The sequence below is a fragment of the Brachycentrus maculatus genome, unplaced genomic scaffold (assembly GCF_059751285.1).
Source record: "Brachycentrus maculatus isolate JH-2025_06_01 unplaced genomic scaffold, ASM5975128v1 h1tg000263l, whole genome shotgun sequence".
Taxonomy (NCBI): Eukaryota; Metazoa; Arthropoda; class Insecta; order Trichoptera; family Brachycentridae; genus Brachycentrus; species Brachycentrus maculatus.
In genome coordinates this window covers 1135067-1150291 of record NW_028281014.1, presented here as the reverse complement: position 1 = coordinate 1150291, position 15225 = coordinate 1135067, and the positions used below count along the sequence as shown (strand labels likewise).

General features: G+C 29.1%; 1 protein-coding gene across 3 annotated transcripts in view; it reads right to left on the bottom strand.

Annotated features, from left to right (window-relative positions):
• Positions 1 to 15225, bottom strand: part of LOC148305716 (dual specificity calcium/calmodulin-dependent 3',5'-cyclic nucleotide phosphodiesterase 1A-like) — a 356882-nt gene that overhangs the window by 234900 nt on the left and 106757 nt on the right. For 2 of the 3 annotated variants that reach the window (XM_088266281.1, XM_088266282.1), the window contains exon 1: positions 6499 to 6900. The exons of the other annotated variant lie outside the window; for it this stretch is intronic. The gene's annotated coding sequence lies outside the window, so the exon portion shown is untranslated. Of the gene's footprint in view, positions 1 to 6498; positions 6901 to 15225 lie in introns of those variants that run through there. 3 annotated transcript variants of the gene reach the window in all.

Genomic DNA, 15225 nt, shown 5'->3' with positions numbered 1-15225 from the left:
TTTGAAATGCTTCCAATGACAAAATGTATGAAGAGGCAAAGCGTTAGAGAAAATCGATAATTTTGTTAAACTAAAATAAACAGTAAGTAAATGAATTCATTTCCCATAGATTAGACTACTCACTATTGAAGTTTACTGTCATTTTCCGGGTTCAATGCGTGAATAAATTTTGTAAGTACAATAAAATAGTCTGGTAGTATAAATTTGTCTATAAATTGCCTATTTAATGTGAGTGACCGATAACAAAACAAATTTTTAGAGCTGTGAAACGTACTCAAAATGTATTTGTATGCATAAAAATTGAAACTTGTAAATTCAAATTGTAATCTGTATATTTAAATTGTAATTTGTAAATTTAAATAGTAACTTGTAAATAATGAATGTTGAATAAACAAAGGGTATTGATTCATCGTGTTTGTTCTGTGGAACCTCGCATCATTTTAATCATTGAACATAATATCGGATCAAAGGCAGATATTTAATACCTTGTGAATATATTTTTCAAAAGTATTAAAATAATCAAAACCTTTTCCATTTTCCTTTAGAAATTCTAGAGTTACTTCAATACTGGCGTAAAATAAAAAAAATCTATATTCCGTTTTCGTGGGCGCATAATGCGAGGATGGTGTTTATTTATTTGTTTAATCCAAATGTTTTTTTTAATAATCAAAAAATACTAATAACCTTTGACAAAAACACATTGTTTTTTCTTCCTATTACCATATTCCATCTATTTTTACAACTCCATAGTATAGCGGTTAGTGATTTCTTAGGGAGTCAGAATAAAAGTATAAGTTTTTTTACTTTATATTTTATTAAATGTTATCCTGGACTAGTACCGCTGGTTTTATAACGCTGGTTATCTGAAGGGTAGGCGGAGAGAATAGAACGCCACACTAATATTTTCACTTTTTTTCATCTTTTCATACATACTTTTCATTATTCCGTCTCCTGACGCGACCACTTTCAAGTGTTTGAAAATTAGATTTTCTTAGCCCCCTCTTCTTCAATTTCTAACTACATTAACCTAAAAATCTTATTCTTAATTAAATCGACAATGCTCATCTCAGCCACGCATTCTTTCCTTATTTCACTATTCGAACATCTATTAAACATCGTTTTGCCGCGCAATCGTCTGAGAGATCGTATTACAACCTATATATATATATATATATATATATATATATATATATATATATATATATATATATATATATATATATATATATATATATATATATATATATATATATATATATATATATATATATATATATATATATATATATATATATATATATATATATATATATATATATATATATATATATATATATATATATATATATATATATATATATATATATATATATATATATATATATATATATATATATATATATATATATATATATATATATATATATATATATATATATATATATATATATATATATATATATATATATATATATATATATATACATATGCATGTGTATACAAATATTAATAAAATAGTTAAATAAGGGACATTAAGGTTTTATTCTTAGAATGAACGAAAGCACATGACAACATACATCTAATTAAGTTCTTTAGGGAACATTTTTACACATAATCTTGCTATTTGGGAACAGAAAACGTTTTTTATTAAAAGCAACGGATGTTGATTATTTAAGTACGTAAATACGCACTTATGTACCGTAAAAATACCTGTATATGTGTGTCGTCTAAAAATACTATCAACAGCTGTCAAAATGTTGACAAATTTTATTTGAATATGATGTACTTACGTACACAGTCTTTATTTTTCTTTATGGTATGTATATCGTAGTCATACAGGGGAAAGTGACCAAGTGCATTTTTTTACAAAACCGTGATCACTGAGTATTTGATATCTCACTAGCTTAATATTACCTTGAAAAAAATCCCAAAGGATTTTAAACTTAAAAGTATAATATATTGACTTGTTGAAAATAACTAACTGCATTGATGTTCAATTTCTTGCCAAGCAAAAGTGACTTAAATGGCCCTCCTGAACATTTTACATTTTGTTAGATGGACATTTTCTCCCACACGACTACGATATATCATAAAATAATTTAGGTGTATTACAAAGTCATCATTTTCTCTGTTGAATGATTTTTATATTCATTCGTGTATACAACAGTTTTATTGTCAGATGTGTTAAGAGTCAATTGAATTGATAAGCTGCGGGTACGCCGAATTACATTAATTTTATTTTATTTTGTTTATTGTTTTATTTATTTGAAAGATCTTAGAGACCGCAAAATAAAATTATGTTACGTTATTTTAATTTATTAATTAAATTTATTGTCAAAGTTAAATCAAGCAATTAAAATAAACATAAATTTATTGTCAAATAAGATTTTTTTATATGATATGAAAGAACCTTTTGAGTGCGTAGAAATCTGGGTTTTTCAGAATTAGGAGTTATTTCTACACTTTTTTAACTATTAACTTTTTTGTAAAAAAAAAACTAAAAAGGGGAGAAAACCCAGATTTGTGAACAAGCATTAGGACACACTCAAAATGTTGTGTATTAAAATAACTGATCAAATTATAAGCTGCATAAAAAAATGAACATCATGTTTTCAGGCGTTTTCCAGTATGTAAATGTAATCCTTGGTTTGGTTGGATTTTGCAAACAGTATGGTTTAAGGGCTTAGAAAGAAAATTTTTGATTTTTAAATGATTATTTTTTTTGTAAAATAGTGAAAATATTAAAAATTTTATATTACGAACAACATTGCATTTCAAAACATTAAAAAAGCTAAGCGACAGCAGCTGTCAAGAAGTATTCCATTTCATTTTGTTGATGTTACTTTCAACAGATGGCGCTGCCATGAAAAAAAATCACGTAAAAGGTGAAAACATCCATCACAGGTGAACTTTAGAGTATTAAGATTTTGAACAAGCGAGCATTTACGTTTATTGTTATATGAATAGATTTCAGTTTTATTTGTCCGTTTTTTTCACAGAGTATCATGTTGAGGATGATTGACAATTGGAACCTTTAAAAATAAAAGTAAAAAAAGGTAATGAGCAGATTATAAATTTAAAAAAAAACATCGAATTTAATTTAAATATCAGTACTCATGTACATCAGGGATATTCTTTAAGCCCTCATCCGCACCCAATGGTGCATGCATAGGGCATTGCATCATATAAATGCAGTGTTATCTTAATCGTTAATACATGAAGGAAAGGTGATCAGCCCTCCGCCTCTGATACCCGTCCAGGATAATACTGAATAAATTTTAGAGAGAAAAAATCACTTGGTATATTTATTTGACCCCCTACCTGGGAATCGAACCCGGTGCGGTAGCCAAGCATGCTGACCATTACACTGCGGAGGCGGACATCAGGAATATAATATAGAAAAACGGAAAAGCTTATTTTCGTGCTTAGAAAAGTTTTCGTTTTCGTTCTCGAAAAAAGCTATTATCATGAATTTCGAACGGAACAAAACTGAATGTAATGTTTTGCCTTTGTTTTTGTCACGTCCAAATTTGGCAGTCACGTTTTGTCCTAATTCTCCAACTTCGAGTAATGTATTTTTTTTAAATAGAAAAATGGTTGTTCAAGCAAGTGGATATTTGGGCATTGACAATTTTGATGTTCAAATATCACACACTCCTTTCAAGAACGTTATAAATAAAAAATTGACAATTTTCAGTTGTACATGTTTTCGTAATACCCAAAAATATACTATATCCTAGCAAAAGAGGCATATTTTTAACTTAATATTTACCCGCTACTGGGCAGAAAGTGTTGTTTTTGCATTTTGAAGAAAAGATATTATTTAATTATTTTTTTCAATTTACTAAATATTTTTCAAATGGAGAAAAAACCTTCAAGTTTTACCTAAAAAGATCTGTTGCACAGTATAAAGTTCAAAAAGTGGCTTGATATTTATTTTTAATCCATTGTATTATATTTTTAAACTTTGAAAACATTCTCTTGAAAAATCAAGTTTCTGGATTTATGGCGTTTTGAAAGGAGTGAGCGATATGTGTTCCTTACTTTAGCCTTCTTCTTGTGTCCAGTATTGAACAAAGGCCTCCTTCTTGGACTTCCCTAGTTGTCTGTTGGACGCGACTCTCTTCCAGTGCAGGCTCCCCCTTTTTTTTAATGTCATCTGACCATATTTTCTGGGGCCTACCCACGCTTCTTCGTCCTGTTTTAAGCCTCCAGTCAAGCACGTTTTTTGTCCATCTTTCTCCAGACACACGAGCCACATGACCTGCCCAGTTCCAATTTTGTTCCACGATTCTGTAAGCCATATCTTACCTTGATATTTTCTCTTATCCGAACATGAATTTTTCGATCCCTAAGGGACATATGTGTATATATGTTTAGCATTTTTCCCTCTATTATCATCAAATATGTATATTGATTAATTTTTCAATGATTTTATGGATAGCTTTTTTGTAAATTATCACACGAAAATAAACTAAACGGGTATTTACATCGTGAAACAGTATTTTATTGTATGTACCAATATCTCTTCGTGAACAACGTGTTCAGAAGTTTAGTCACACGTTTTTACTATGTTTTACTTTTATTCTCAAATTACATGTTACGAGTTAAAAATACTAAAACATTTGTTTTATAATATTCGGCTCCAAATACTCGTTTTGCTTTAAAAAAACTAGAAAAAACGACACTTTAAGTTTAACAAGTCCTTCTAAAAATTATGTGTTGTCGCCATATTGGTTTTTCTTTAACGCACTCTTTGTATGGACTTTGATCAACACTTTTAAATAAATAAAAAATAAGGAATGCATATTTTTTTACATATGTAGGTATATTTTTGTAAGTACGATTAAAAACATAATGTCATGAATTATTAGGTCTTTTATTTTAAATCTTTTTTGTCGCATGTTTTTTTAAAATATTTTTATTGTTAAAATGTTTGTATGTTTAGATAGAATTCTAAGAAAAAAATGGATATTTATAACTGCATTCTTCAATCAAAGTTTTTTTTTTATTGTAACGTTTTTAATTTTAAGCTGTACTTGGCGACACGTTACTGTGGCTCAGTTTGATTTAGTGGTAAAGAAATAAATAGAAAGCGAAGATTTTTAATACTTTTCAATTTCGCAATGCTTATGAAGAAATGAAAATATTAAAAATAATTAAAAATAAAAACATTATGAATGCAAAGTGACACCATCTGTCAAGAAGCATGCTATCAACGCAATTTATCAACGAAAATAATAAATAAACAACTATAGAGTTTTTTTTTTCCAATTTATTTAATTTCATCAGTGAACGGTGTAAGTGATATCGGTAACGACAAAAACCGGTCACTGGTTAAATACCATAAAAGTGGAAAAACTTTTAAAGTGGTTATTTTATTTTATAAAATGCTGTTTAACCAAGAAATGTGAGTGCAAAAAATAAATCTAATTATCAACGCCTCAACGATAAAATAGCGGATTTTAACCAAATTTGACGGTATATTTTGACGGTTATTTATATGACGGCGTCGAAAGTCATCAAATTTTATAAAATAAAAAAAACAGTTATGACATAAAGCACGAAAACTGTTACAAATACACATTGCGTTTTTGGAACATATGTAAGTGCAAGTCGAGGTCGTTGTTTTGTTTTTATTTTGGATCATGCTTTAATAAGGCTGCATATTTATTTCAATGTTTATGTAAGTACGATAATCAAACATGCGCTGCAGGAAAAATATATATTTTATGGAAGGGGTTAAAAAGTAACAATTGTCAAGAATTTTATATTTATACATATACATATATATATATATATATATATATATATATATATATATATATATATATATATATATATATATATATATATATATATATATATATATATATATATATATATATATATATATATATATATATATATATATATATATATATATATATATATATATATATATATATATATATATATATATATATATATATATATATATATATATATATATATATATATATATATATATATATATATATATATTTATATATATATGTATAGACACTCATAGTTGAAAACAACAAAACAACACTAAAAATATTATCATATCTAAAATACGCCTTTTTTGTGAGATTTTTGGGTTGTATGTGGTGAATTATTGCTTCGTGTATCAATTATTTTGCAGTACACTTCTGTACAAATATTCTGTTTCCGAATTCCAACACATTTGATAGAGTAGAATACTTGCGGTTTACACGATAATCGGAATAACCTGTTGATTTCTCGTACGGAAAATTAAGCTGCATATTAAATTCACGATGAGAATTATTTCCCCCTAAAATTTCGTGTGTGGGAGAAGTACTTATCATGGTATTACCATTTCAAGAAACAAACATCTCGCTAATACACCTCTATATTTCTTAATGAGCTCATTAATGATACCCAACGTAACATCAAATTCAAATTACTTGAGTTGTTATTGACATTCATTTGAAATTAAATGTAAATCCAACAAACCTTGTTTTCCAAAACGTTTCAATGACGTCCTGTAATTCGTTCAAAAATATTGACACGTATACTCGTAGTAAGACATTTTCATCATTCAATTGACTAATTAACCAAACACATTTTTTGCCTTTTTTCAATATAATTTCAAAACATTATTCTCAACACATCTGGTATTGTTGTCACAGTACGTACCGCCAACAAATATGGAAAAGCTCCACGACGAAATAAAGACGTCACGCGACGTCCGGAGATTAATTGACCGAAAATAAAGTCGCACGATCGGGCCCCTTATCGCCGGCGAGGAGCCTACATACAACCCGACGCATATGGCCGACGCGCGAAAGCCGGGAAAACTTTCGAAGCTTTTCGCGGGGTTCGAAGATTTATGGCGCGGCGCGCGGGAACAGTCCGTTCGGCGTGGCGGACTGCGCGGAACTGCGGGCGCGAGCGAGCGGCGCCTTCGCCTCCTCCGGGTCTCTGATTTGAAAAGTTAGCATTATTTGAGATGGCCGATTACCAGTGGCAACCTTCTCACCTGCGAGCATTTATGATTGCCTGGTAGCTGCGCAACATAGTGGGCGATGCTCTTCTTTTTTGGCTAAGGGAGAATATACTCCAAGAGGATGTCTCTAATACAAACTTATTATAATAAATTTTCCCCAACCAAAGAAGAAGAATCAACGTTTGATTGTAATTTACTTGTGACGTATCAATATGTACACAAAAATGTAAATATAACAGGCTTAAAGATTAATATATATGTTTTTAAAAGTATGTTTACTGAATAAATATTTTTAATTCTATGACTTGCGTTTTGATGTGCATTAGGAAGGGGGGGGGGATTTAGAAGAAAAAAAATCAATAAAAATATACATCCTTGTATATCAGTGATCATAAACAATAGTAAAAAATGTTTGTGAAGTATTAAATACAAGGGTATAATATATATGTATTTATAGAAATATATTAAAAAAAACGTAAATGTAATAAAAATTGTGTAAATATGTAAATTTTTTACTTAAATTTTCATTTATTTTAAATTATAGTTTAAATACTATTAGTTGCAATGATTTATTATTTAATTTGATTTAAAAGTGTATTATATCCTGAACTAAAAGTTCAGTTTTTAGCTATTTTCATAACATAATATGTTTGTTGCAATTTATAGTAAACACATATTTTGTAGTGATTTAACTTAATTAATTTTGAATTTCAAGTTTACATTCTATAAAACATAATAAAAGTAAAAGAAACTAACTTGTATTGTAAAAATTACAAGGGTGTCTTTTTAATTATAAATTTAACTTGGATTAAGTAATACAATATCATCTGTGGTGGCACTAATCAACCCCATTATTATAAAGGTCACCAGGGCTTCGATTATAAAGGAAGGTTCACGAATCGAATACCCGGCTTAGATTTTTTCCTTACAAACTTAACCTTCATTTTTATTCGGTAAAACGCAACAATTCATTTTGTTTTTTAAGTTATTTGTAAACCTCAGAAACGCCACTATTTGATAAACTAATAAGTCAATTTTTATTTACTGACACACACACATATTTGCAAAAATCTTAACTGACCAAATTAAATCTAACCTCATAGGTACCTAAGCTAACCTAACCTTTTCTTACCAAATCTTAACTTATTTAAATACTTTTTAAAAAATTATGAGAAATTTCACATTCAAGTATTTTTGCTACTTTTCTTTATTTAAAAAAATGTTTTTTGTAGTTCGGTTACAAACCCATGATTCCCTATATTCACGGATAACCTTTACAAAGGTTACAGGTCACAGGAAAACGTTGATATAAAGTTATAGTTGTAAAAAGTCTATAATTTACACCACACTTGTGTCGTCGGACAGTTTTATGAAATATGTACTGGAATACGACTATTCATAATTTATTGAACTCCCATTACGTAGATTACACATATTTGGTTTACAAGTAGAGAAAAAACCGGAGAAGTTTCCACGTTAAAATAAACAAAGTACTGGATTTTAAACCTACTTTCTTTAATACACATGTACATACAAGAAAAACAGTTGATTTATCTTTTTATAAAAGATATAGTATAGATAGATAAAATATAATAGCTCGATATGTCAAAATAATTAAAAATTAAAGAAGTTGTTAAAATTATTGTAAGTAGGTACATGATATATACATATACAATGAATTTATATGTATGTAATATGCATATGCTTTTACAATGAGGGGGTTACCTTATAGTATGGCTGACGATTATGGGTAGACTAGTAAATGTTACACGTTTGTGATCACCTTAACCAGCCTATGATAGACCGCAAGCCCTGTAAATATCCAGACCATAATCTTCTCAACTTACAATATCTTATTATTTTTTAACATCTCATCAAAGATGAAGAAGAATATGGAAGTCTGGGCATTTACGGGGCTGACGACCGTCATCGGCTGGTTTAAGTGATCACTTTACACACTTGTAACATTCACCAATTCTGCCCATTATTGACAACCACACTTCTCAAATTCTTGGAAGTTCTATATATATGAACCAATTTAGAAACCTTGTTCTTGAATCACTAGAACTTCACTAGAGACATCTATTGGTGAGATGTAAAGAAGCTTTTTACTAAGTAGAAACTCTTATACTAGTATGTGAGGTCCGAATCCTGGATTATAATCACACACTTGAGAAACGCCAGAAAATACCATTTTCATTTTTATTATTTAAGCTTATAATTTGACCAGATAAATTATTTACAATTATTTGGACAGTTTGGTTATTTAGTATTTATTTATTTAGTTATTTAGTATTTGGACACACTCAAAATATCACAATATTTTAAATAAAACAAATTCTTGATATTTTTATTGCGATTCAAAACACGATGAAAATATTTGACCAAACTAAGCGTGAAATCCTATTTGCATACAATATACATATTTAACATCCAATATCGATGAAAATTGGATTTTTATGACATAGAATTCCATCGCTTCAGTGATCAATAGGATATCAGGGGAGCATTGAAATATTTTTCGATTACAAATAAATCTTTGTAGCTAAAAATAATTTAAAGTAGTACGCTCATATTCACAAAAGTGGAGACAGTCAAGAATTTTCATGAAACTTGCAACGAATAAAAATTCTTGTGAGGCTGAGGAGCATATCGAGTTGAATTACTTTATATTTACTGTTATTATTATTCGTGATCATCTGAAGGAAAAATAAAAGAAGAAATATTTGCTTATTTAAAAATTCTAAGATATTTAAAAAATCTTAAAAGTGAATCTTAGTAAAAAAAAAAATTAAAATTATTTGTGTTTTTTTGTTCATGAAGGGTATCTTATTAGATTTTTTATAGACTGGCGCTTAACACTGTTTTTATACATTTATTTTTACAACGTAATTTTAACATCAGTTCGAATATAAAAAAAAGGTTTATTTTTATTATTTTTTTATTACTTAAAATATATTCGTTCATCGGATCAGCTCATTCACCCAGTATATTTGAACGACTTAATATTCGTGAACAAGATTCATTCAAATTTGAGATCCGGTCACTAAATAATTATGTCCAAAAAGATCATTATGATCTGGCGTTAACAAACACTCCAAATCTAGTTCACTTAGGTAAAATCAATTATTCAAATATTTATACAATCAAATTATATTAAATCAAACCATAGTTGTTATTTTTATGTAATTACTTAACTTAAGCAAGATTAGGTGATACAAAAAATTACTGAACTTGAAGATAAATTTTAAGAAAAGATTCATTATTATTAAATTCATGAAAATGATAATTTTGGTTGACCTTTACCAGCTTGGGTGTGGTGTCTATTATTTAAAATATTTTTTAAAAGAATTAATGCTAGGAATTATTTCGGAATTGAAATTATGAATAATAACTTAAAGTAAATTAGGAATAGGTAAGTTAATATCGAAAGTACTAATTATTCAAGAATTATTTCAATTGCTAGCGCAAATTGAGCATGTCAAAATTATTTCACAATATTATCAGTATAAACATAAAAAAAACGTCTGCTGAAAAAAAGTTATAAATGGTTTTTGAAATGTGGATCCATCGAAGGATGTTGAGAGTATCCATGTTGAAGCACTGCATAAAACAAATGCACAGTGAGAATTGTTCACAACAATTAAGCTCCGTAAAACATCGTATTTTGGTCACATAATGACAGGTAAAAAGTATGGCATCCTACAACTGGTCACAAAAGGGAAGAATGAGGGTCGTAGAGGGGTTGGAAGAAGGCAGCTTTCCTGGCTTCGGAACATTCTTAGATGAGAGGTGTGGAAGAACTGTTTCGTGCTGCCAAGGACTGACAAGGTTTCTCCCAAGTGATCGTCAACATCGGGGTGACCCAGCAGGACAAATGAAGAAGAGAATAATAAATTAACAATAAGAAATTTGACTGGCGTACTCAGATTCAACCCAATTTGCATGCATGTTGTAACAATAGGGGTGCATGTATGTGTTAATACACGAATAGGGAGGAGGCAAGAATCTTGCCTGATCCAGTTGTTTATCGATCTATCCTCCCTGCCTACCTCAACGTGACATGATTATTAGTTAGTCGGTTATTTTAGTAAATGTAAACATTGTTATTTTTTGTTTGTTTCTTCAAAAAGCTAAAACAATAAAATTACTGTAATTTTCAGTAAATTACTATAAATCGTATAACGCCCTTGAGGTGATTTCTCACGAAAATGACGCTTTATAAATTGTCTCATATACAAAATATTTTGATGATATTTTTTTATAGTGGAAATGATTAAAACAATAGGTTATCATTTTATCATAGAGGAAAAAAAACAGTCTACTCCAGGACTCAAGTTTGGGATTTTCGGATGTTGCGTCCGCTACTTTTTGCAAATCTGTTAATATATGATAAAGAGAAGAATGAGGAACGAAGAAAATCCATCAATCATATAAACTAATTAACTTGTTTATATGTCTATTTGATGTTTTTTAAGAAATTTATTAGCTTATGCTGGTTATGCTTTATATAATGAACATATTCAAAACTTCCTCTCATATTTCTTCGATATAATTATGAAAATATAAGCATTATACTATCAATCAAGGTAATTTATTGAAAAGAAAATATTGTATTCAAATTATTTAATTAGATAAATTCGTAAATAAATGCTGTATATCATGTAAACATCCTTCATGAAAATTGACATCAACAGTAAATTGATACGTTAATAAACAAAATATTATATATTATTCACAAAGATGTCGGATTTCCTTTAAAATATCGTTGACAGGAACGGTGGTTCTACTAGAGGTGTGACTACCGTTATTAGTAATACTGATACTTTTACAGTTTCACGATTGGGATGATATTTGTCACTTTTTCTAGTTTTATATTAATATAAACCTTATTTTTTGAAAATATTAAATAACTAGTATTTTATGAACTAGAAAAACGCAATTCGCAACCAAATGTGTGCATTTATTGTTTTAATAAGCTTTCAATGATCGAATACATAACCGAATTAGTAAATGACTTCTTTAAAAAATCGTTACTTAAATCGAAGTTTAAAACGATCACCCACGACTAGTTGATACACCTATGAATATGATAAGTTGATTAAATAATTTAAAATATTATTTCAATGCTTGTGGGATTTAAAACTGACGTCTGAATTATATTTCTGAATAATATATTTTGAATTATATACAAATTTGGAATTATAAATCTATTGTATTTAGTGTTCAAAAGATAATATGTCATGAAGCATTATGCTGAAGAAATCATGTAATTTAATATATTTAATTATACGTTATATGGAATGAAATTGATACGCGTGAATTATATGAAACAGAAAAATAAATTAATTGAATTGGTTGATCAATACCGTCATGGAATATGTCAGCATACAAGTATACTCGATTAGAAGAGAAGATATAAGCATAGGTAATCTGATTCATTGAACTCCTAAGGGTGATGTAAGTAATGAGTATGTATGTGGGCTCCATCAAGAATATTCCAGCATCTTAATGCGGTATACGTCAAATCTTCATCTCGTCGGATATGTAAATCTAGAATATCTGCGTTATATGTAATACTTGATGAAATCATGATAATATTGTTTATGACTTTTGATACGATAACGTTACTCTTTCAATATCTAAGCAAACCAATTAAACGAAAATAATATGAACATGTTATGCTTATGATTTAAGTGGCTTAGTTTGAATGATCATAAGAATTTAATGTGCACAAATCTGTGTTTTCTCCAATAAGGACTTTGTTTCACATCTGAACATAGATTAAGATGAATATAGAAGTCCAGGCTTATGACCTATCATAACCTGTTTGAGTGATTCATCATTACAAAATAAAATAATTTGTCGTGACATATCGCTCACTCCTTTCAAGAACGTCATAAATCAAAATTCGTCAATTTTCAGTTGGGCGTGTTTTCGGAATGCCCAGAGAATGTACTATATCCCAGAAAAAGTGGCACATTTTTAACTTAATATGTACCCGCTATAGGGCAGAAAGTGTTGTTTTTGCATTTTGAAGAAAATGTGTAGTTTAATTATTTTTTTAAATATCCTAAATATTTTTGAAATGGAGAAAAAACCTTCAGGTTTTACCTAAAAAGATCCGTTGCACAGTAAAAAGTTCAAAAAGTTGCTTGATATTTATTTTTAATACATTGTATTATATTTTTAAACTTTAAAAACGTTTTCCTGAAAAATCAAGTTTTTTGATTTATGACGTTCTTGAAAGGAGTGAGAGATATGTTTATAACATTACCATAAAGTATTTGTTTTTAACCCTAAATTAGCTATACCCAAGCAGGTGCTGCTATGGCTCAGTCTAGTTAAATGAAAATGAAAGAAAAGAGACAGCACATATTTTAAGTATATTGAATTTCACTATGATTGTGGGCATACAAAAATTTAGCAACTATCAAGAAACTTGGTGTTCGATTAAAAATATAGATTTCTCGTCTCAAGTCAAGACACCTTTAATAATATATACAAATATGCACTTAGAAAAATGGATATCGTAAAGCATTTCATTCATTTGATAAGAATTCAATCACCCTTATCCATCCTCGTTGATTTATCAACTTGATTTATATCTTCAGTAATGTGATAAAATCAATCAGCAGGAGAGCATGGCACTTACTTTTCAAGACTGAATCCATTCACTAGATACAAGTTGACTCATCCATACTCTACTGCTGTCGGTAACGATCTGAACTAACAATAAAACGTCGTAATAACATGTTTGCGAGGAACATCTTTACAAATAAAAATGTAAAAGTCATATTATTTTTTAACATCTCATCAAAGATGAAGAAGAATATGGAAGTCTGAGCATTTACGGGGCTGACGAACGTCATAGGCTAGTTTAAGTGATCACTTTACACATAAACCGAATTCACGTATGAGAAAAAAACATGTAGGTGTCTCAGCTGAGACAATGTATCCATCGAAAATATAAGTCTAAGCATCCCATAGCAAACGACCGTCATAGGCTGGTTTAAGTGATCACTTTACACACGTGTAACATTCACCAATTCTACCCATTATTGACAACCACACTACTCAAATTCTTGGAAGTTCTATTTATATGAACCAATTTTGAAACATTGTTCTTGAATCACTAGAACTTCACTAGAGACATCTATTGGTGAAATAAAAAGAAGCTTTTTATTGAGCAGAAACTCTTATATTAGTATGTGAGGTCCGAATCCTGGATTATAATCAATAGCCAGAAAATATCTTTTTTTTATTATTTAAACTTTTAACGAATTATTATAAATAAAGATAATCCCTTAAAACAATAGCATGGATGCAATGAAATATCTTTCATCAATCAAGATTTGTCACAAAGTTAATTTGTTCATTTTATTTGTTTTATATTTTCGTATTTTCTATATAAGACACCACTAAATCTGATAGATAGTTATGCTATCTTATGCTTACAACATTTTGAGTGGGTCCAAATACTTGTTCACAAAATCTGGATTATCTCCAATTACAAGAGTTATTTTCATATTATTTTTTGACATCTCATCAAAGATGAAGAAGAATATGGAAGTCTGGGCATTTACGGGGCTGACGACCGTCATCGGCTGGTTTAAGTGATTACTTTACACACGTGTAACATTCACCAATTCTACCCATTATTGACATCTTATTGACATATTATTCTTTACATCTCACCGATAGATGTCTCTAGTGAAGTTCTAGTGATTCAAGATCAAGGTTTCTAAATTGGTTTATATATATAGAACTTCCGAGAATTTGAGTAGTGTGGTTGTCAATAATGGGTAGAATTGGTGAATGTTACACGTGTGTAAAGTGATCACTTAAACCAGCCGATGACGGTCGTCAGCCCCGTAAATGCCCAAACTTCCATATTCTTCTTCATCTTTGATGAGATGTCAAAAAATAATATCTTATGCTTATTTTAGATGTCTATGTTAATAATCTTTATGTTCCATATATCGTAAATATTTTCATAACAAGCATTGTGAAATTAAACGCATTAAAACATATGCTTTCTATATTATTTGTTATCCACTTAACCCGACTGATCCACAGCAACGCGTGCCGGTTACAGCTATTCATATAATAAAATTGAATCTCTGAAAAGGAGAAACGTAACAAACCACTAGAAATATTTAGGAAATAAGTTATATGGCGTAATTTAATAAGCAGTTATCTTAACTACCTCTTTAAATGAGTTTTGGGTTTGG